This window comes from Falco punctatus (genome assembly GCF_963210335.1).
Source record: "Falco punctatus genome assembly, chromosome: 2".
NCBI classification, from domain to species: domain Eukaryota; kingdom Metazoa; phylum Chordata; class Aves; order Falconiformes; family Falconidae; genus Falco; species Falco punctatus.
In genome coordinates this window covers 84,880,877-84,903,444 of record NC_137581.1, presented here as the reverse complement: position 1 = coordinate 84,903,444, position 22,568 = coordinate 84,880,877, and the positions used below count along the sequence as shown (strand labels likewise).

Sequence of the window (22,568 nt, the reverse complement as noted above, 5' to 3'; positions counted from 1 at the left end):
TTTAATTTGAAGGTGGTGTGTATAAATACATCTCAGGCATTGATAAAAATAAATAAATAGATGCATATCATATGCACCGAAGTGAAACGAATAGGAATTTGAAAGAAATTGTATCGATATACTCTATACAAAGTATAAAGTACTGGGTCTCTGTGAAAATATTCTGGGAGATTACTGATCTTTTCTAGTTCATCTTTTCTTAAATGGTCTATTTGTCTCGTTCTTCTTCAGACAGAAATTCTCACTCATACAGGAAAAGCAAGAGAGAGAAAAATTGTTTGCCTGAGCATTTCTTCCTGGGTTAGACCTTGTGTTGTTTTCTTTAGAAATATAAACTGGAGAGAAACAGAAGATGTATTTTCCACTTTCTTTTTCTTCTTTTTCTTTGCTATAGCTAGAATGTAAGCATCCAAGAAAGCCTGGTATTTGCTCCCACTTCCCCCCATTTTCACACCTTGGTGTCTAAGTCCCCTCAGCCCATGACCCTTAGAGTGCAACCGCACCTCATTCCCAAGCACTACTTTTTTTTTTTTGTAAAGGAATTGATCAAAAACTGCTCTCAATCAGCAAACACCTTTCATGCCCAAAGAATGCTCATCTGCTCAGGAGTATTAAGTTTACTGTGGAACAGGATTAAAGAAGCAACTAACCTCTAATATGAATAACAGGAGTCATCATGCCTGAAAACTGATCGCTGAAATGACTTCATGACTGAAAACAGCAGCTGAAAACTTATCTCGGCATACAGCAGAGACCAGGAACACTTTTCACTGATGAAAAATCAAACACATTTGGTGTTATCATATACCTTCACGTTACAAAGTAAAGATATGCACACTAGTCAGGTGTTGACTGAACACACACAATTGCACTAAAGGTACATAGTTCTCAATGAATGGCTGAGAGGCAAAAAAATGATAGGAAAGCAAATGAGCCAGTTCTTACCAGGGAATCTCTAAGAATGATAAAGTTGGTTGGCTTTTTTAAATGAAGGTTATCTAAATATATTGAGCTATTACTCCCTGTTGAGCTGTACTCCCTCTGCAATTGGCTTAAAGCCATTACAATCCAACATGAAACCTAATCTGCATGTAGACTCAATTCAATGATCCAAAATCATATTCAAAAACATTTGCTAGTGCATAGAGTCCCACTGAAAATCACTGGGAAATAACTGTGCAACTTACATTGTACATTTATTTCATACAAATGTGCAGGAAGTGAAAAATAAATTACAATAAGTTATCTGAAGTATTTAGAGTAGTTTTTTAAGGGAGGCTGGTGGAAAAAAAATTGATTAAAAAAATACATTTCTTGAGTGGCTCTGTAGATCACCTTTACAGAAAGGACTCCACAATACATTAGAGAACTGATTTCACCAATGGAAGACCATAAACTTACATTTTCTTGCAGCTCCAATGGTATTTATAATGTCATGGAGATCGTTGGTGTCTTTACTAAAAACTTGAGGATTAAGATTAATAGCCTTGGAAAAACCCTTACATAGTGTGAAGCTTAAAGAAAATCTTACTTTTTTATAGTTAGTATTTACTTTCTTTTCTTGGGTTTATTGTGAATTTTGATCATTGAGTGCTTTTCCCCCAAATATTTTGAGGTTTTAGTTTTCATCATCAGTAGATTATATTAAAGCACTGGAAATAGCTTGGAGATAGAAAATGCTGTCATGAAAACCTAACTTGTTCTTATGGTAATCAAATGCCACACACAGCTTTAGTTTCAGCAGTCCTGTAGCAATTTATGTTCAGAAGTCCTGGTGATCACAAGAACGTCAGTTCAGATTCTGCTTTCTGTCTGAAACAACCCAAAATAAAAAGCCTAGATGACTTAAGAAAAAAATGGATTCTTTAAACTTTCAAATGTATACATTACTGGAACGATTTATTTCTTGTCCTCTTACGCAGTTTAGGCACCTTTCATTGGAATTTAAATCCAAAACTGCTTAAGGTTTAAACCAAGCAATGGTGCAAAAACCTCAAAGATCAGAATGAGAGGAAAAAGGAGACAGTATGACTGATTATTCGAAGTTAACAGTGTCCATATCCTGGGCAAGACACATGGCTGCTGCTCAGAGAAAGTGAAAGAAAGCCAATGGGAGAAAGGAGGCAGGGAGTTATTTTTGTTTTCTTTTTTTATATCACTTGGTATTTTAAAGACATCTATCCTGTCACCTCTTGTTCATATCTTTTATAAACTACATGCCTTCAATCACTTCAGTCTTCTTGTGAAAGTTAACCACCTCTGCAATTATTTGCCTTCCATCCTAGCTTTTGCTACATTTTTCTCTGGTAAGTTAACAAAAACTATTAAAAAGAACCATGTTAGATCAGTAACATAGTGTTAGAGAAGCAAACATTATAATTATTTACAAATTATTTAATATACATGTATACATGTTTGGGAATATATCACTAATATAATATGTACTGGTTTAATTTCCATTAAATTCTTGATATGGGAGAAGACACAGTCACACCCAGTGATTCAGGAGAGGGGTTCCAGACCACAGTCTTTTATGCCAGTATGGAAAATAGGAGACAAAGGCAGCATGTGACTTGGTGCTTTGTGTTCATCTGCAGGAACTACACAGGAGCTGTTTTGACATTGGCATAAAGGGCCATGAAATATCAAGTATATCACTGATTGCCTTTGACTGTGCAGTGACAGCATTGTATCTGTGTCCTTGCTCTTCCTTTGCCTTTTGCTGCCCACTGGGCTGGAGCCTCCCTCCAGGGTCACTCTTGCATCTTACATGAAATAAAATCTTGTGACCTCTTACAGGATCTGTATCTGTCACACACACACCCACCCACCCACACACACCCACCCCTTCCTATAGCATATGCCTGAAATCTTGTGACTTCATTTGCTCCTCTTCAGTTTTCTAGACACGTTGCCAGCTGGGAATCTTCAGCGGTGCATGTGAAAATCTGCAATACTGATCCCTTACCCAAGCAATACCTCATTGTCTGTCAGCACTTTCTGATATGCAAAGAAATAAAACAAAGGGATTCCCTATTTGACTCTTCCCTAAGGTGATACAGCTACTGAAGAAATTCCCCACGTCTGCTTTAAATTTTGAAACATTAAAAATGGATTAGGAAAAGGTATTTCTAAAGTCAGCTGTAAAGAAATCTTATTGGTTGGTCCTATTCTCAATGTCTAAGATTTTTCCCATAGTGCAGATGTTTCTGAGGTTATTTCACTGTCTGATTACCAGTGCTCCCAGGGGATGAACAGAGTGGGCACATGATCTCAGAATTAGAATAGCCACATTTCATAGCATCCTATAGCAATAAGGTTCCCAAAAATTCAGCTGTAGAAACCAATAAATTTGGAGTGCAAAGCTATGTTAAAACTGAGTAAACAGATCACGCTGGGATGAAGAATATGCCAGATGTCATTAGACCAACTGTCAGAATGCCCATCTCTAAATATGAATAAACTACTAATAATAATTTATAAGTTAATTACAACAATAATTATAAGCAGGTAGATTAAATAAGAGATGAGCTAGCAGGAAGATCTGTAAATCAGTTTCCTTTGGAGACAGCAAATGAACTGAGGCAGATAGTAATTTTATTGTCAAAGCATGCTGTGATAAAGACAATACACATCAGCCTTTCATAAGATTCCTCACGAGAATCCCAAAGAATACAGCTTTTGAAAGAATTTATACAGCCTCCCAGCACAGATACCATATTCCATATGTAAAGAACAAAACCTAATTTTCCTTGGACTAATATTGATAAAAGCTACAACTATTTGAAAGAATCCTACTGCTGAAAAGAGTTTGGACAAAGCAATCTTTGCTATTACCAGCAAGGCATGTTTCCTTTCTGTTTGACTTTTGAAATCACTTTGGAAAGCTCAAAAATGATGTCTTTGTTGGATACGTATCTAAATGTTAATCCTGTGAAAGAGATCCACAAAGGAACTTCTATTTCTATACTTCTCCTTCAGGAGTAAATTGCCTTCTCACCCAGTATTTCTCATAATCCAAAAACTGTAAAGGGAGATTAAAGTTCCTCCTGATGATTTGTGTACATACATACCTATCAATAATTGCATCATTGATCCCTTTCATCTGTCTAAATTTGCTTATACCTGTCAGAATATATTCAGTACCCTTCAAAAACTGCTATGGTCCACACCTGCATTATACATTCTTCTAGGGATTCACATATATACCTAGTTTTGTACGAGTCTAAGTATGCAAATATATCGAATTGCCTTAGATTTCAGTCATAAGTATCCCAGGAGACACTCAGAAGTATCCCAGGCTGAATACTGAATACCAGTATTCAAAGCTAGATCTTACTTATAGCAGGGTCAGCAAGAGCCATTTGCTAAGTGACCAGTCAGTCAGATTTTGAACATGTCCAGTGGTGGAGACTCCACAACGTTTCAGGGCATCCAGTGTTTAATGGTCCTCTCAGGAAAAAGTCTTTCTATGTTCAGCCAGAATTTCCTGTATTTCAGTTTATACCCACTGTCCCTTGTGCTGTCACTGACATCCCCTGAGAAGAGTCTGGCTCATTCATATTTACTTCCCCCATCAATCTACACATTTAGAAGATCCCCCAAGCCTTGTCTACTCCAAGCTGAGTATTCCCAGCTCTCAGCCACTCCTCACATGAGAGGCGCTCCTGTCCCTTAATCTTCTTTGCGGCACTTGGCTGGATTTGCTCCAGTATGTCCATGACTGTCTTATGCTGGGGAGCCCAGCACTGGACCTGGCACCCCAGATGTGTCTCAACATGTTTGAGTAGAGAGGAAGGATCACTTCTCTTGACCTGCTGATGCTGCTTTGCCTTATGCAGCCCAAGGTGCTGTTGGCCTTCTTTGTGGCAAGGTCACATTGCTGGCTTATGCCCAACTAGGTGCCCACGAGGACTGGCAGGGCCTTTTCTGCAGAGCTGCTTGCCGCCACCATGTACTGGTGCATGGGGTTATTCCTTCCCAGGTGCAGGACTTGGCACTTCCCTTGGCTGGGCTTCTTGTGGATCTTGTTTGCCCATTTCTCCAGCCTGCCAAGGTCCCTCTGAATGGCAGCACACCTGTGTGGTGTGTTGACTACTCCTCCCTGTTTTGTATCACCTACAAACTTGCTGAAGATGCACTCTGTCCATTTTTTTAAGTCACTGCTGCAGAGATTATTTTATCTTGATTTTGACCTATAAAGTTAGGTGGCCTGTTCATTATTACTCTTTATGAAATAGATCCACAGGATGCAAATCCTTGGTGTAAATATAATCACATATTATCCCTGGATGTAAATATAATCACAAACTATCCCCCTACCCCTGGGAAAATATTTTGTGCATGAAGTACAAAAAACTTCCCCCACTACTCTGCACTTGATTTGAATTTGAAACAAAGATTTGAGAACTGTGTTTGCGCAGCATCTTTCCAAAAAGTTTGCTATTTTCCCTCAAATGTACAGTCTGGATTGGGAAAAAAAAGGCAACATTTTTGAATTTGAGGCCCTGATGATAGGTATTTAGCATCATATTAAAGTTTTTAATTAATCTAATGGATTCTTAGCTGTGTTGATCATCTCATGTCCCTCTGAAGGCTGGAAAGATTAAGACCAGGCTACTTATTAAGATACAGAAATATGAAGATAAGTGTCAGTCTTAAGTATTTTTCATATTTTTAAATAGTGCTCTGATTAATATTAAAATGATGCAATGTCATGATGTTTAGCCCGATTCATCTGAAGGCTGCCAAAAACAGCAGTGGAAGGGGGATGAACTTCCTACATTGTACATCTCAATGAGACATGATCTTCAAAAGACTGTGCAGGAAACTCAAAACCTAATGCAATTGAACTCAATCAGTCTATGATCCCTTTGAATGTGTACAAGAGAATGTAGATTTTTTTTTCTTCTTTATTAATGCTACATTTAGACTTGACTCTTTGAAATGCACAGAAGGGAAAAAAATAGCACATAGAGCTCACCTATGTTCTAAATATTGTATATTTTCCAAAACATATTTCTAACGTGACAATGTTTCAGTGCAGTGAGAGAAAGATGCTTCTATGAGATGCCTAATTTCTTATTTCCTGTCTGTCTCATTTCTGTCATTGATATAGCTTGCTGAGTAGCTAACTAATTGGTAATGAAAAGCAAAGTTTCTGTGTTTCTGGGCAAAGGGTAGTGTACTTTATCTTATCTAAGTAATTACATTCAGCCCTAAATGTAGGCCCCACTTCATAGTGGTTTTTGCATAGTTCCTGAATGACGAGAGAATTTCTTAGAACTGCTAGGCCACTAGTGTACTTTTACCACTACTAAAAACATGAATCATTACTATTAATATTATATAATAGAATACAATATACTATACTATAATACTACTATCATAATAATAGCATTATAATTATATAATAATATAATATTATTAACACTACTGTTTACATGTAAGGGAAAACTCAAATGTCTGCTTTTTTGAATGGTGGCTGCCAACAATATTAAGAGAAAGAGTCTTCAAAAAAAAGTAACTGCAGTCTGGTAATTATTACTACTCTTCTCTCACATAACACTCATGCTTTTAAGGATTTATTTTTTATTAAAGAAGAGTTTCCATATTTAAACAAAAATAGACTTCAGATTCTGAACCAATCTCTGCTTCATGTTCTGCAGGTGAATATGTGAAGTTTTCTATATTTATAAATGGAAAACCTGTCATTAGCTTCAAATTGTATCATTAGAATCATGCATCATAAAAAAAATTAAGACTTGCCCTTTTGTTCAGTTCTGTGGGAAAAACAAAATACATCTACAAAATGGATGAAACAGCATGTTGAACACCAGATATGGTAGAATAAACCTAGGTCAATGCTTTCAAAGCCAGTGTGCTGGCTTGGAACTTCCAATACTTCTGTGAAGAAATTCCAGTTAAATATATCATGTTTATCCACTCAAAATATGAGGTAACATATTAGAAAAAGTGCACTTAAAAATTCATATTTCCTGCAATTTATATGAACCTAAAATCTAGAAGCTTCTGGTCTTGAAAATTAATTTCCACATGAATAAGTAATTAAAGATGAATAAGTTTGTAATCGATCACAGAAATGCCTTGCTAGTGATATGCAGCTTTGCGGACCTATTCAAACATTGTCAGTGCTTTCATTTATGCAAGTGTGAGCACAGGAAATGATGGAAGAGAAGTTGGTGACTGCCAGAACTTGAAATCCAAATCCAAATCTGGCAGAGTGAATGCAACTCTTCAGGAGCTAATGGAACTGAACTCAATTATGTGAGGCTCAATTTGGTCCAGAGAACAAACCGTTAACTACATGTGCAAGCAGCCTTTCCTTTCAGGTTAGGGAGAGGTGTGCATGACATTTATGTTTTTAGGGGAAAGTAACAACCACATTTAGCAGATTTACTCCTAACTTTGTCCCCTTTTAACAGCTTTCTTCAAGTACCATAATCATGCATGTGTGAATTCATACTCCAAGTCTCCCCACACATACCCCCAAGCTGAAATCTCGAATTATTTCCAAAGTCATTGCAGTAAACACAGTGCTAGATAATTTATGGAATATTTCTTTCAACAACAATAATTTTTCTTTAAGTATGTGTACTGTGCTATGTTCTCAGGAAAATATTACCATCCTCTTTGCAGCCTTGATTAACTTTCATGGGATTATTTTTGCATAATTTTCCCAACTGTTAATTTACTAAGGCCAGAATCAGATATTAAAGACAAATTCATAGCATCCAGAATCCACAAAATGCACTTTGATTTGCAGTATTGACATCACTGCAGATCACTTAGTTTCTGTTAATGATGAGTGATGCTCCTTGAGAATACTGCGACAAAGATTAACCCAATCTGGTTATGCTCTCTGCTGCAAGAGCTTCAAAGTTGAGGTCCTTTCAGACTGATGAAACAGAGAGAAAAAGAAACTACAAAGGATATGAAATCTTGTTATCAGTAGAAGAAGGCATACATTTTGTAGAAACTGATTTTGCATTATTTTATGGCATTTCTTAGGGATCTTGATTTTGGTGTATTCTGTTGCTTCACTCATTTATTTGCAAGCACTCAATCCAATTAGACCATAAATTCATGGATTAATATTCCTTAATATCAAGTCCAAGCATGTTAACATCTTAATCACTTTCTTAGAGCAGAAACATCCAGCTCATGCCCCCATTGAAGATGTGGATTAAGAAAACATTCCTGCCTGCAGTGAGAACAGCTCAGTTCAGGAACTTGTCAGAAATAATATTGGTTTCTTTCTAATGGAAATGGTGGCCATTTCGCCTCTTATATGTCCACATATTAAATGAATATTCGAAGATACTTGGATAAATAATGACGAAAATCTATTCTTAACAGCAATGCTCTTTGCCTTCCTCTGCTACCACACCACAAAAGCAAACAACAACAACGAAAAAAAAAACAAGAAAAAAACCCCAAAAGGAAATCAGTAATAAAAATGGGTCTAGCTCTTTTTCTGTTAACAATTTGTCCTAGGCTTCAGCCTTCCTGTCCACAGAACAACTGTGACTAACGCGGTCTTCTCCCACAGTGGGACCAAATGGTGGCAGTATGGCAACAGTGACAATTATTTGAAATAATTGCATTTAATGGAAATGAGTTGTGTGTCAGAGAAAGGATGTGCTTTGGCAACAGAGAAGGGTGGAAGCTAGTACTGCCTATAGACATGATGGCAATGAACTGCCCAGCTACATTCAGGATGTTTCCTTGGTAGTATCCTACATCTCTTTAATCAACTAATTATTACCACTATTTCTATTAGAAATATCAAATTTATCATATTTAGTTTTTGAATAAAATAACTATAAAGATACAGTAAGTCTTTCTCCCACTGTGCTCTTGGCCCTCATACTTCTAGTCAGCTCATTCAATGTGTTCCTAAGCGTGAACACAGACAGACCATGCAACTAGCTGAAATTTTAAAACTACCTATCTTCTCTACAGGGATGTCTCAATTATTAACAAAGCTGTTGGAGAATGACCAGTGCTTTTGCTCAGAAGAAAGTGAGAGCAGCTATTCCTCCACTTCACTGAGGCAAGTGGAGCTGTGTGTGTACTAAGCACATCAGACCTGCCTCGAGGGTCTTAGGCTGCAGTCAGTTTTGCTAGGGCAATACGAAGGTAGGAGCAAAGGCTCCTAGTCTCATTCCAGAAAAGAGGAAGAAAGACAGAAGAAAGGCGATGCTTGTTCCTCTGATTGATAGTGGGAGGGATAGGGGATGCAACCACTAATTCTGGGGGATCCATCCCCAGTCTAACCCTCCTCCCAGTGATACCAGTCATTTGGCACCATGGTGCCTGTCTGTATGGCAGACAGCAGTCAAGTGGGCCTCCCAGGACTCTCTGGCAAGCCCAGTGCAGAGAAGGGTCATTAATCATTTCATTACCCAAGATATTTTACCTGTGTCTAGAGCAGCTCCACATTACCTGAAGGATGGTCATGGAAATAAGTGCTACCTAAGTCCTCACCCACATAAAAGTGAATAATCTCATCATGTAACAAACAGAAACATTAAAGGTTCCTCCACGCCTTCATTTTAATACCTGTATTTGAAAATATGACATATTTTCAAAAGCCATTAAAGTCTGACAAGAAAAAGAAATTGGCAGGGGCTTTAAGTATTTCTGTACAAAAAGCCCAGACTAAAGTGATGTGTCCAACACATGGCATACTTGAAACACACAGGAAAATTGTTCCACCAGTAAATTGTCTCCAGACAAATATATCCATAGGTAACCAGTCTGACTGATGAGAGTAACATTTGGGCCTGCATGTAACCTCATATAAGTAATTTGCATTCTTTTTCTAATAATAAAATTTATATTGATTAGCTCACATAATCTCATATTTCATATGCCTAATTATAAATTAGTATTAATATAGACAATTATATTTGTATATTTAATCAAGATTGAACAAAGCTATTAATTATGATTTGAGTAGTTTTAAGTGCTGTTGAATCATATGTGATTCAATTATTTGCCCCATTGCTAAAGCAATGGGATTTTTAGAAAGGCACTAAGGATTTCTTGCTGACATCCCACAGCACTTTTCACCCACACACTACATTCTTCTACCTTTTCCATCTGAGACTAAAAGTTTCTCATGCATTAAATCTGAAGGTCACTGATTAGTTGCAATGCATACATCACTACATAATTTCATTCACAAACTGTTTCTGTTATAAGAAAAAAGGCTCAAAGCCTCTACAAGCCTGACAAACTGACTTTTCACCATGCTTCCCGATATCTCTACAAATCTTAGACTCGGTTTGTCAAACTGCTAGATTATCAAAAGACATTTAAAACAGGAAATTTCTAGCTCTTCAGCTCAAATAAGCATGAGTATTCTCCATGCTCAGAAACTATGAGCCAAGTGGAAAAAAAGATTATTGTTGTCACTGTCATCTTCTTTTGAAATTGCTCTTTTTTAAAAAAAGAAAAAAAATCAATGCTGGAGGTTGGCCAGGCTGCTTTTTGGTGTTTATAACTGTGTTATCAGGCCTCTCAAGCTAAATTGTCTCAATGAATGGACTTAGAAAGATCACCTCTCCTTTCTGTACTGCTGTGGATAATAATGGTGTTTATCTCTCCCTAAGAAGTGTTTGAGGATCTACTTAATTATCAATAATCTGACATCCAAAGGCTGTATAGAAGTGTAAAACATTCAAACAAGTAAGCAATACTTACTACTTAACCATAGAAGGCATAAATTAACTTCTCAAGGGGTGAAATTTAGACACTACAAGTTATGTGAATATCCCATATGTTTGCCAGAACAATCAGAAACTGAACAAAATTACCAGAGACTTGGATGACTCACTGATACAGCTTCACATTAAAGAAAACCACCAGCAAGCATTATCAGTGCTACATTCCCGTGCCCATTATGCTGTGAGAGAACAAAGCCACAACGTGAGAGGATGGAATTGTCATCCTGGCTAAGCAACTAGTTTCTCATTTAATATTACTGTTGTTGTGATAGCCTAGAAGTGCTTGGATGGCAACAGTAGGGAGCAATGGCAGCATTTAAAAATTTTTTGTTTGTTTGTTTTTGTGATTCACTCTATTTGTTGCTTAAAATGTAAGTGATGCTGTCAAATGACCAGTTTTCTGATTTATCTAACCGGCAACAGAATCATTCTATTCTGTTAACAGGATGATTTTAGATGTTTCATTTTCATTCTTTTTTTTTTTTTTTTTTTTTTTTTTTTTTAATTGAAATGTAGCGCTTTGTCAGGGGAACTAAAAATCCAGACAAAAGCCTAGTTTGTCTAAACAATTTGCCCTGCAGTTTCAAAAGTAAAGGTAAGCTGGTCACAGATTAATGGAAAACAAAGCTGTGCAATAACTGGTTTCAAAACAGAGTATAAAGTTTAGCTGGCTTCTAACCAACGCCCTGACCCACAATAGGACTTCAGCTACCACACGAGCACTCAGCACCTAAATTCACAAGTGTTCTCCACAGAAATCTCCACTTAAACTTTGGGCTTCCTTGAGTAATGACAAATAAAAGTAGCAGTATCTCTGCTTATCCTCTGTGGAGGTAGGACCTTGGCTCTGTTTCCTTCCAGCAAGCACCTGGCAGGGCTGGGGACCCAGGAGGTGATCTCAGCAGTGGTTCGGTGCTGGTGTACCAGCTGGGAAGTCACACTCCCTCAGTAGTTGCAGCGAGAAAGCAGTGTGGAGGCTGTGGTTCAAAGAGGTATTTTAGACTTAAGGCACTTCCCACTTGGTTTTTCAGAGTTGGCACATTTCCAGGACTATAATACCAAAATCAATGTTTTATCTGAAAACAACAAAATATTGTTTATGATAGTTTCTTCATTGTGTTTAATGACTATTAGGAGGGGAGCGAAGGAGGAAGCAGAAGGAAGAAACATCTGCAAAACACTTTGCTCTTGCTCTAGTCGATGGCACACTCCCCTTGAGTTAAGGAGTGGGATGAGATTAACTGTAAGAAAGCTGAGGTGATTTGCAATCTGAAGCAGAAAGTCAGGTGAAAATATGATTCCAACCCCAGATGCCAATTTGAACTTTTTTCCCTGCAACACTTTTCTACCTGAAAATGCGGGAACGTTGTACAAGATTAGCAGTTCCTGGCAGTTTCTCCAAAGTACTTGCCAAGGGCCAGATTTCTGACCTCTGTTGGGATATTGCTGCAAATCAGTGAATGTTATTTTAATATGCTTTTCAATATGTATTGTTTCTTGTTACAAGACCTTTTCATTCTTCATGAATGTAAACCACCAACGAGGGAAAGGGGCAAGGCAGCAAGGCTATATACGTCTTGAAGACCAAAAAGATGAAAAGGGAAAGAGAAGCCAGAGGGAGACAGGAGAACAAAAGTACAAATGAAATCAGTGCTGCCATGAAGAGAATCAGCTACGTGACTCTTTACAGGAATTCCTTTCTCATTAACTGATGAACTTTAATACCATGCTAAAATTAGGGTCTGCCATAACTGTTGTATGTAGTAATTAAATGCATTTTTTAAATTTTGGGCAGTATCTACACCTTCTTTCCTCCTTTGGTGAAGTTTCATTCTTGTTAATATTTTAAGAGCTGGAATTCCTACAAGAACATCACTGCCCCATTGTAGATCCAGGGGTTTTTAGCACTCAAAAATTAGGAGGCTGTTCAAACTGAAGTTTTTAGTTCAGCTCCTAATGGACATGAGTAATAAGAAGGCAGTTTGCCAGTGACATGGAGATACCTGATGATGCAGTCTCTCACCACACTACTTGGGCTGAGCACTGGGAAGAAGCTGTTAAACACAATGAAACTAGTAAAGGGAGATAACAAAGAGAAAAAGGAGATTTAAAACCTCACCGTAGAAGTAAAATAAGAACAGTCTTTCAAATCTTCAGTAGCATTCTACCCAATCAACTTGATGATGTCTGTTTCAAATTTAAAATACTTAGAACAAAAAATCAGAGGCTTGTCACTTCATTTGTTTTTCAACAATACACAAGAAATTCCAGGCCCGCCTCTGCCATCAGCTAAGTCCCAGCTAAGGCCAGCTGAACAAGAAACTTCTTCAGAGCTGGAGCCTCTGCTCTAGACTCTTTCTGCTAGAAGGAGCATTTTTAAAAAGTAAATGAAGATCAAGGAATTAGAAGGTGCCCAAGGAAAATTTTATTTTTAAAATGTACTACTATTCATCTCCACATATGAAACCAGAGCCATTAGTGATGATACCATGTACTGAGATCTCTAAAGGGTACTTGGACAACAAACTGGTTTGCTTTTGACCATGCAAAGTCTACTTTAGTTAATTTAGTTACTTTTAGTCATTTTAGTCCATGTTAGTACACCAGACTTGTGTAAAATACTATCATACCAGGCATATGCTTTTTCTGAGCTAGATTTCAGTTGCTTTTATCTCTCCCCATTTTTAGATAGTGTTTACATAGCATTTAAGTTAATTTCTGATCACTTCAGGTTTTCCTCTGCTATTATTGATAATTCACTATCATAAAAAATGAGGTTTCCATTCCAATTTTTGTAGAACAGTGGTGGCGTTTGCATTCGTACCTCAACTACCTTGCTGTTAGCCTAACAGGAAGCTTTCACCACAGAGGTGGCTGCTGCGATTACATTTGATCAGCCGTAAAAGGGATTTCCCAGAAGAAGGAATGGAAATGCTTTTATAGCCTTTTATCAGGTCAGGTGGGGTGTTTTTTTTATTTTTTTTTTTTTTTTTTTTTTTGTTAATATAAGCTTTTGCCAATCACTAACAGCGTGATCCAAATCCCATGTGAAGGCAATGGAAAACCTCCCATCGAGTTTGATGGCCTTTGGATCAGTCCCTAAGTGGATTTAGACTTAATGAGATGTTAATGTGAATTTTATGCTGCTGCGTATATACAGATTTTCCAAACTTTCCCCCCACTAACGCTAAAAGAGTGATCTGCCCTGTAAAAGTTTTAAATTTTATTTTCTTGCCACAATTGGTGTGCACACAAAGGAGAATTTATGCAGCTCATTCATTCCACACCTTCCCGTCCCGTCCCACCCCCCACCCCCGCCTCCCAAAGCTTTACCAGACGGCGAAGGGCAGAGAACGTCACCCTCTCTCGCAGCAACCTGAGAGAGAAGGAAACACCGCCCTCCCCATTTGCCTCGTTGCTGTCTTGAAACTTCGGTTTGAGGAAAAGCAAATTTAAGGTCTGTCAAAGGCACACACACGGGGGCGAAAAAAAAAAAAAAAGAAACAAACAAAAAAAAGAAACAAAAAAAAAGAACGAACCCCGGGGCTCGGGGAAGCGCTATTCTTTGTTTCTTGCTCCACCTGGCGGGAGCAGCGCGCGGGGCGCGTTCCGCGCTGGGGTGAGTGCGAGTCCCCGCCCGGTGCCAGGCGAGGAGGGAGGGGGGGGGGGGGGGGGGGCGTGTGGCAGCCCCGCGTCGCTGCCGTGCGGGCTTGACTTCCCTGAGGGTGCGGGACGCTGCTCACAGCGGCAGAAGGGGTAACGCGCTCGCTGCGGTGGGCTGATGCGCGAGCTGGCAAGGCTGTACAGCTGTTGGGCGAGCAGCTCACATACGAATACACAGAAATTCTCAGAAAAGGAAAATACATCTCGTGGTAACGCCTCAGTCACCCCGAGAAGGAAAAAAATTAATAAATATTTGCTTCGGATCAGTGACATTGGTGCCCTAGCCAGGGACACTCGCTGTGTGTGGAGATCTGAACAATCAGCACATCTATGGTAAGAAGTGCTTGACCAGTGTAGATCATCCCGATACATCTCAGAAGCGGTTATGACATCTTTAATCTTTTATTAATATTCAAAACTTAGGCAAAAATTGGTGGCAACGTTTTCATGGCCTTGGGCAGAAAGCAGGCTTTCCCTGGAACACACTGCTCCGCATCTTTAACAACCTCAGCAAGAGGCTCACCCCAAGCCCAACTAGGGGAAGCCAGGGCTCCAGGTAGGCTGGAGGAGTGGCTGAAGTGACACATCCTCCTAGGACAGCTGTCCGGACAAGGTGGGATGTAGGCTTCAGGCTATTCGGGTCATTCTGGTTGCTCACAGCCTAGAAGCCTGCTGGCTTTTTTGAGCTATCTTGGATGTGTCGCTGTGATGAGGCTCCAGGGTCTCAGACCCCTTGCCGGAGAGAAGGCAGCTGGTTTGACAGGGCTAACGCAGTGATGGTGGGGTGCACATGAAAGCCAAGGATTACACTGGGAACAGAGCACGAGGAGAGAGATCTGCATCTGGCCACATTAGAAGAGCATATCCAGCTATGTAATGGTGTGAATGCATGCAGCCAGAACTGCACAACAAAGATTCTGGGCATACATTTAGACACATAGAAAGAAGAGGGCTTTCCATGGATTCATAGCCAAACTGCACGGCTAGCTTTGGCAGGAGAGGGAGCAAGCCCTGGTCTAGATATTTAACACTGCAGGGGTGGAAGTAGCTGCAAAGTTGCACCGCTTGTTAGTTTCTCCAAGGGCTCATGGAGGAAAAAGAAGTGTTACCAGTACAGATTACTTGTAACAACCATTAGCTATTTTCTCTCCATCCCTTCAATACCTGTTTCTGTGGTAAAGGTATATTATTTGGCAGGCTACAGAACATAGATTCCCATAGTGTTGACTGGTAATTGAGGTATCTGTAACTCGTCTCAACTGTGTAAAAATGTTTGGGATGCCTGACTCTTAAATACAAACTTTCCTGAAGAAGCATCCTGGGAGGCCATTGCAAACCCTCTTTCCCCCAAAAGCCTGAAGAGAGACACACTAACTCTACCTTCATTTAAATGTCGTCAAGCTAAGACAATTTACTACACATTTCAGATTCAGCATAACAGCTTCAGCATGATGTTGTGTTTTAGGAGAGTGACGATCTTTCAGATTGCTTGAAAACAGGCTGTTCTTCAGAGAAAAGGAAGGTACACTCTGTTAAAACCCAAACTAGAAAAACTTACATTTACCAGAGAACTACTATATTATATGCCCTTTGGCACATAATTTTCTGATTTAGCTGAAGTCTGAGTAGCCTTCAGTATTAAGTCCTTGCAGATCATACTGGAGTATGGCCATGTGTAACTGTAGTACATTTTAGATCTGAAATCATGTCCTCACATAGATAATTCCTGTGATCAGCCAGCCACGAGAGCTCTACCAACTCAAATATTCATCCCACCCAGATTGTACTAGCATGTCCAGCACCCGGTTCACCCATTAGCTCATGAATCGCGTCAGCAATGCAGGAACAGCAAACAGTGCATCAGGTGAGCTGCAGCAGAAGACATCTTTCATCTACACTCGCAAGCTGATCACCCTGTTAGGTACGGTTTGTTTGCTCTGTGAATTCCCCCTTGTGCTTCCCCTCTTCACCCTCATCTGCACTGAGCAAAATAAGCGTATAAATGAAAAGGAACTCAAGCTGGCAGACCACAGGTTCGCTGCCAAAGGAAGATTAGTTTCTAGACATGTAGAACAAGAAGACATTACATTTTGTGTCATAGCTGCGCTCAATGAGCAGAGATTATTTACAAGGTCCAGGGTTTAAGTGTGGCAGATGGTTGCAGACTAGCAGTTCCCACAAATAAAGATGGTGTTTCAAAAAAAAGGTGTGTTCAGCTTCTGGAAAAGAAATTTACCTCTCAGCAGGGACTGGCAACTCTAATCTTATTTACATTTCTCACAGCAGCGGTACGTACCTCTCATTCTCAGCTGTAACTTTTCCTGCCAGCTGAAGCTGTGCTATACAGATAGGTAGTAAATAATGTAGGATTGTGCAGATCGTTGTAAGGCCTTTTCCTTCTCTCTGTGCTGCAAACTCCTTTTCAGAAGCAACAGTTAACCTGTCAGTAAAGCGGGATTACAAATCTGATACTCAGTACACTCTTGGACAGTTACAGCTTTCAGGCACTTTCCATGAATAGGTACCAATCATTTCACTGCCACACTGGTGAGGTGCTTTGTTGGGTTAGTCATTTTTTTGGCGGGGATCAAAGAAACAAGCACAGGAAGGCGAAAACAGGTATAATTTTGTAGATTCATGTAAGGTGCAACAAAAGCTCAGGCTGTAAGACAACTGCATTTTACTCCTGGGCTTAGTATTAAAGCATCTTTCAACCTTATTTAAGGAATTTGCATTGTCAAAGCATAATTCTTGAACACAACCACTTATTGCTGTAAATATTTAAAATTCTGCTCTATGAAAATACAGAAGAGGCAAATTAGCAAACGTAGCTTTGTCTCATTATGACTTCTATACATAATGAAAATGTTAAAAGCAATACAGTTTCTTTTAAAATAATACTTAGCACTTAGAGTATAATGGTGCGCTCTTGAAGATGTTATTTTACAAATGTTCAGCATGCAGGCATTCATACTAATGCTTGTGGCAATAAAACACAAATCCGTACTGCTATAAATCCTCACTAACACAATTCTACTTAGAGGGCTGGAAAAAGTTGCCTTTATACTATGTTGTTCACTTTAATGTCAGTGTCATTCCTCATTCCTCTATTCACATAGCTTTATTAATAAAAATATTTGTCTGTTAGGTGGAGATGAGCAAACGACCCAGACGAAAAACCTGTAAGGCTCCGCTGATCACACTACAGTCAGTGCCTCTGAGCAGCTACCTCTGCTTGAGAGATTTCACCTCGCACCCTGCAGGCACCAATAAAGCCGGGAATCTCAATCATAGTAATAAGGGAGGAGTGCTCAGGTTTTGAAAAGCCTTATGGCTATGTTGTATCTGCCAACAAATGCTCCTGGGGGAAGGAGTTACAGCATTGCTGTGCAGTGGAAAATGACTAACCCTATTCCATAGGTCAGAGACTGAAATTGCTGGGGCTTGTGTACATCGGCAGGGCAGCACTGCTCCCTGCCACCAGCCTCCAGTTCCACCACCCACACCAGACAAATCAACATGATCTTGTCCCACAGAGCTTCCTCTTGATGGTGTGGAGCTTTGAAGTAGTAAAAACAAATGTCACAAGGCTTGCGATAAAAACCTGAACTCTGGCAACAAAGTGCCTGCTTTTGGTTTTGATTAACAGCACAAACAGCAGTGTAGCAAGATACTAGCGCAGAAGGAGCTCTGGTTTGTGCTAATAGGGTAGTACCGTTGCTCCTTAGCCCTAGCTAAAAAGGCTACAAGGATGGGGACAAGGAAGAGAAACACCTTAAAAAAAACCACAACAAAACAAAAAACAAACAAAAAGCCCCCCAAGAGAAATTCTGAAATCCTTGAACACAGAGATGATTAGAATTTATGTGGGTTTCTTTCCCCTCTCATAATGCAATCAGATCCACTTACAATCACCTCAGCTGCCTTACAATCCTGAATAGTTCAGCACGATATTTACAGAGAAACAAAAGGGCAAAAATGCCATGTCATCTTCCAACAAAATAATCCATTTTGTGTTTGTTTTGCTGAATGAGAAAGAGTGCATTTTTTTTTTTTTCAGTGTTGTCATTAAATGTGTTTTCTAAAATAACACAGATTATTTCCTGGACAGGGATCACAAATTTAATAGTTTTCATAGTGAAAAAAAACCTCAAAAATTGCAGCCTGTCTCTCCATCCTGTTTTTAAAAAGAAATTTTTCCCTAAGACTCTGTGCAAAGATGACAGTGGAGAAAATATATCTTCTAAAGTCTGATTGGTTATCACAGAGAAAATTGAATTGCAATGAAAGTGAATCAAAGGAACAGTTTAAGGTCAACATGTTTCTTTGTCCTCAGTGTCATATCTTAAATTATAACATTAAAGTGGAAACATGGCAGGTTGCAATAATTTTAACCAAAATTTTTGTCATCAACAGCAATCACATTTTATTTTGCTGATAAGCTACTTCTTGTTTTACTTTTCTTCACATGCATGCACCATAGGCGAGTTCGCAAAACATTGCCTTATGCTTTTAATTATAGAATGCTATGTTTTTTAAACAATGTGGGAAACATTTTTTCCTAACCTGTCTTTGTGTATACATTTCTACAAATAGTGAATGACATCTTACTCAGTTTTCACTTGGCCAACTACTACTAAGTAATGACATCATCATTATGCCCATACCATGACAGGATCACATGCTCTCAGTCATTTCTTGAAGCTACCAATGACACGACACAATCAAAGCCATACAAAACCAACACCTTTTTACTTATTTTGGTTCTTTTTTAATATGTAGGAATTGTGCTAACTGCAGATGTTCCCCAACATCTGCAGCAAAAATGGATAAGTATTCACATAACTCTCTTAGAAAGTACTTTAGTCATTGAGTAGTTTAAGCGTTGTCCATATTCAATTTATTTTTAGAAAAACATCATTACTAGATTCTTCCCTTTTCATATGATGAACTTCTTAGTGCTATGAAATTAGTGCTGAGAATAAGGAGAATGCTACAATGTGGAGGACTTTTCACAGATGCACAGCTGGGGAAAAAAAAAGAAACCTTTGAGCAAAGAAGCTACTGGCTGACAGCATGGAGCAGAAGTGTGAGAGAAGTCAGTGAATACCAAACAGCATGAGCATGGTCCAAAATCCAGCAGTGTGGAAGTTTTCATTACCTCAGAGTTCTGGGCTTTTTTTTTTTTCTTTTCTTTTTTTCTTTTTTTTTTTTTCCTTCTTCTTACCATGTATCCTCTCATTTCTCAATCACCTCATGATCTTCTGACTGACAGGAAAAGTCAACCTCTGTACCACTATCCTAGATTATTTTATTATGAAGAATTATTTAATAACAAGGTATATTTTATCTCTCCCTATCTCTGTTTTAGATGATCTCAGTGAAAAGCTAGTAAGACTTGAAGGAACTTAAAGAAAATGCATAGGTAAGTGTAAAGGAAGAATGGAGGTAAGCTACATATGCTTTTTTGAGGAATGTGAATGTATTAATAGCTTCCTTCTAAACACAAACTAAGACGTGACCATGATATCAGGATTAATGGATGTACACAATGTTTCAAAAGAGTGTGGGTGGTAGAAACAAAGCAAAATTAGAAAATATAAGACAAAGGATGGTTCTCTAAAATATGTTCTCTATAGACTGATGAAACTGCAACAGAAAAAATCTACACATTATTAAGCTGAATTATATTTCTATGACATGTTTGAAGGAATGAATGAAGAATTTTACAGTGAAGTTCTTGAATTTGCTTTTGCTGCAAGCATATGTTTGCCAACATGTCAGTGCTGCCTCAGCTCTTCGTGTCAGCTACTTTTCTTCCAAGGGTTGTCTCTAATCCTTTCTATTACCATTTATCACCTGGTAGACAAAACTCTTGATTTCTGAGCTTGATAGGCTGCAGGCTTAATACCAAATAGTCTTTTGATCAATGTAGTGAAATTTAACAGGCTGAACAGCAACATTATATTATCTAAGGATTGCTGGTTTGTATTTCTCTAACCCAAAGGCAAACATTATCAATCTAAATGCAGATATTTTTAGCCTGTAAGAACTGTAACACTGGTTAATAGGGTATATTTTTTTCCCCCGACTGTTAATCAAACCTTGTCTTCTATCTCTAACACATTTCTCATCTTGGTTGGAGACTTAAAAGTACCATAACTCAATGCTTATATTTCTGTAACTTAAAAAGAATGTGTTCTGTGCTTTCAGATGTAGAAAAGTCATTTGTTCTGCATATACATGCTAAATATGCTAGAGTTTTTTATTTCAAATCACCTACGATTTTCTTTACTTTCTGCTGCACTCCCTTCATTTGTCTGACCACCACACTGGTAACAGGGTTGAGTGCATTCTTATGACATAATGGGTTTAGGGATTATTTTTTCATTTACTGTCAGGAGAAATAAAACACAAATGGAAAAACTGGGTACTGTAGTGGCTTTGGTAGAACTGTCTTGTAGCTGCTTCTATGGATTTGTTTGTTTTTATGTCAAGAATTTGTGAAAACAATACTGAAAATGAGAAATTGCCTAATATATCATGGACTCAGTGAAGGGCCCTCATTCAGCCTCTCTAAGATTCATTCCTTATTCCTTGTGATCCTGCTGGGCAGTGTGTGTATTTCCATTTCCAGCTCTCTGAGAACTCACTGCATTTTTTTAAAAGTCAAATAATACAGGATGAAATTACAAAGATTAAGCTTCAGCAGAAAAAAATTGTGCTTAGTGGAAAAATCTGAGAATTTTCCCCCTGACGAAGTCTCCTGGCTGTATAGCTGCTCTGTGCCTGTGTACACATTTCCTAAAAGGATGTTATTTCTTTGAGGCCTGAATTTTTTTCTCCCAAAGAGCAGAACACTTGGGAAACTCCAGCTAATAGAGAATGCATCTTTACGTCTCCTTGGCAGCACCGCTACCAGGAGCACATTAAGTTCATCCTTTGCTCTTTACAATTGCTTCCTACAGAATATCAAATCATATTCAAGGTCTCAGCACTGTTATCTGCAGTGCTTAGATATCCAAAGCTATATCCAGAGTGGTGAGCACAAAGCACATGGGAGCTTCTGTTCCTGATAAGATCCTGCCTCTATACTGGGATAAGACCAGGGCATGTGGAAAGCCCCACATACCACTCTATATTTCCATAGGAAAGAAGCTTTTGTGTGTGGAGGAGCAGAAAGTAGTTGCTTCAGATGAGATAGAAGGCAAGGAGTGTAACTATATGCAGGCATAGGACTGGAATTGCTTCTGATAGACATCTTATTACAGAGCTAAAGACCACAGAAATAACTCCCCCATAAAGTAAGGAACATCACAAAAATTGTAGCCCAACATGAAAGACATAATTCCATGCCAGCTTTAACTCAACTGCTGATGCAGATACATCATTATGAAAGAAACAGAAAAAAAAAGAAAGAAAAAAGAGAACTGTATAACAAAATAGTCCATTTACTCTTCTTTTGGAAAGACCAAACGATTAAACACTGCAGTTGAGGCCACCTTGTTCTGCAGTGTGCAATGCTCATATTTCACACAGTTTCAAATTTTTTTTTCATTATGGACTATAGAACAGGTTTCTATTTATAACTTCAGCATAATTATTCCTGATGTAATGAATATTATTATATTTTAATTAAAAATACTTAAAACTACTGGATAATAGAAAGTGACAAGGACTTGTATTTTTGGGATGTCACATTTTTAACACCATTTTAACTCCAAGAAGTAACAAAGATAACACAGCTTAAAATGCATTTTAGAAAATATTTCTTTCTGAAATGTATTTTGGAAAATGTTTCAGATTCCTAACCTGTATTTTAAATGAGTTGACATCTTTGTGACCAGTAATATCCAAATCATGAGATTCTTAATTCTATGAGCAGTATCACTAAAATGAGTCAAATCTGCTTGTGTGAGTGAAAAAATATAGAGTTGGGCTCTGAAGCTTGTTTGTAATTATTCTTTTGGTAGAATTTGAAACAGCTTTCATTTTTAAGTGTGGGTGTTTTGTCTGCTGAACTGAATATTAAACCTCAATGTAGGCAATTAAAACTGGACATACAGAAATGAAAATGCATCTGTGAGCTTTGAATATAAAAATGCAATCAGGAAAAATGCTTTGGGTTTTGAAAAGCTGCGTTTAAGGTTA

General features: G+C 38.4%; 1 long non-coding RNA gene across 1 annotated transcript in view; it reads right to left on the bottom strand.

The window, feature by feature from the left end:
- Positions 1–22,568, bottom strand: part of LOC308059816 — an 87,120-nt gene that overhangs the window by 12,986 nt on the left and 51,566 nt on the right. The window contains exon 2 of the long non-coding RNA XR_013926414.1: positions 651–3,000. This is a non-coding gene — a long non-coding RNA (uncharacterized lncRNA). The remainder of the gene's footprint in view (positions 1–650; positions 3,001–22,568) is intronic.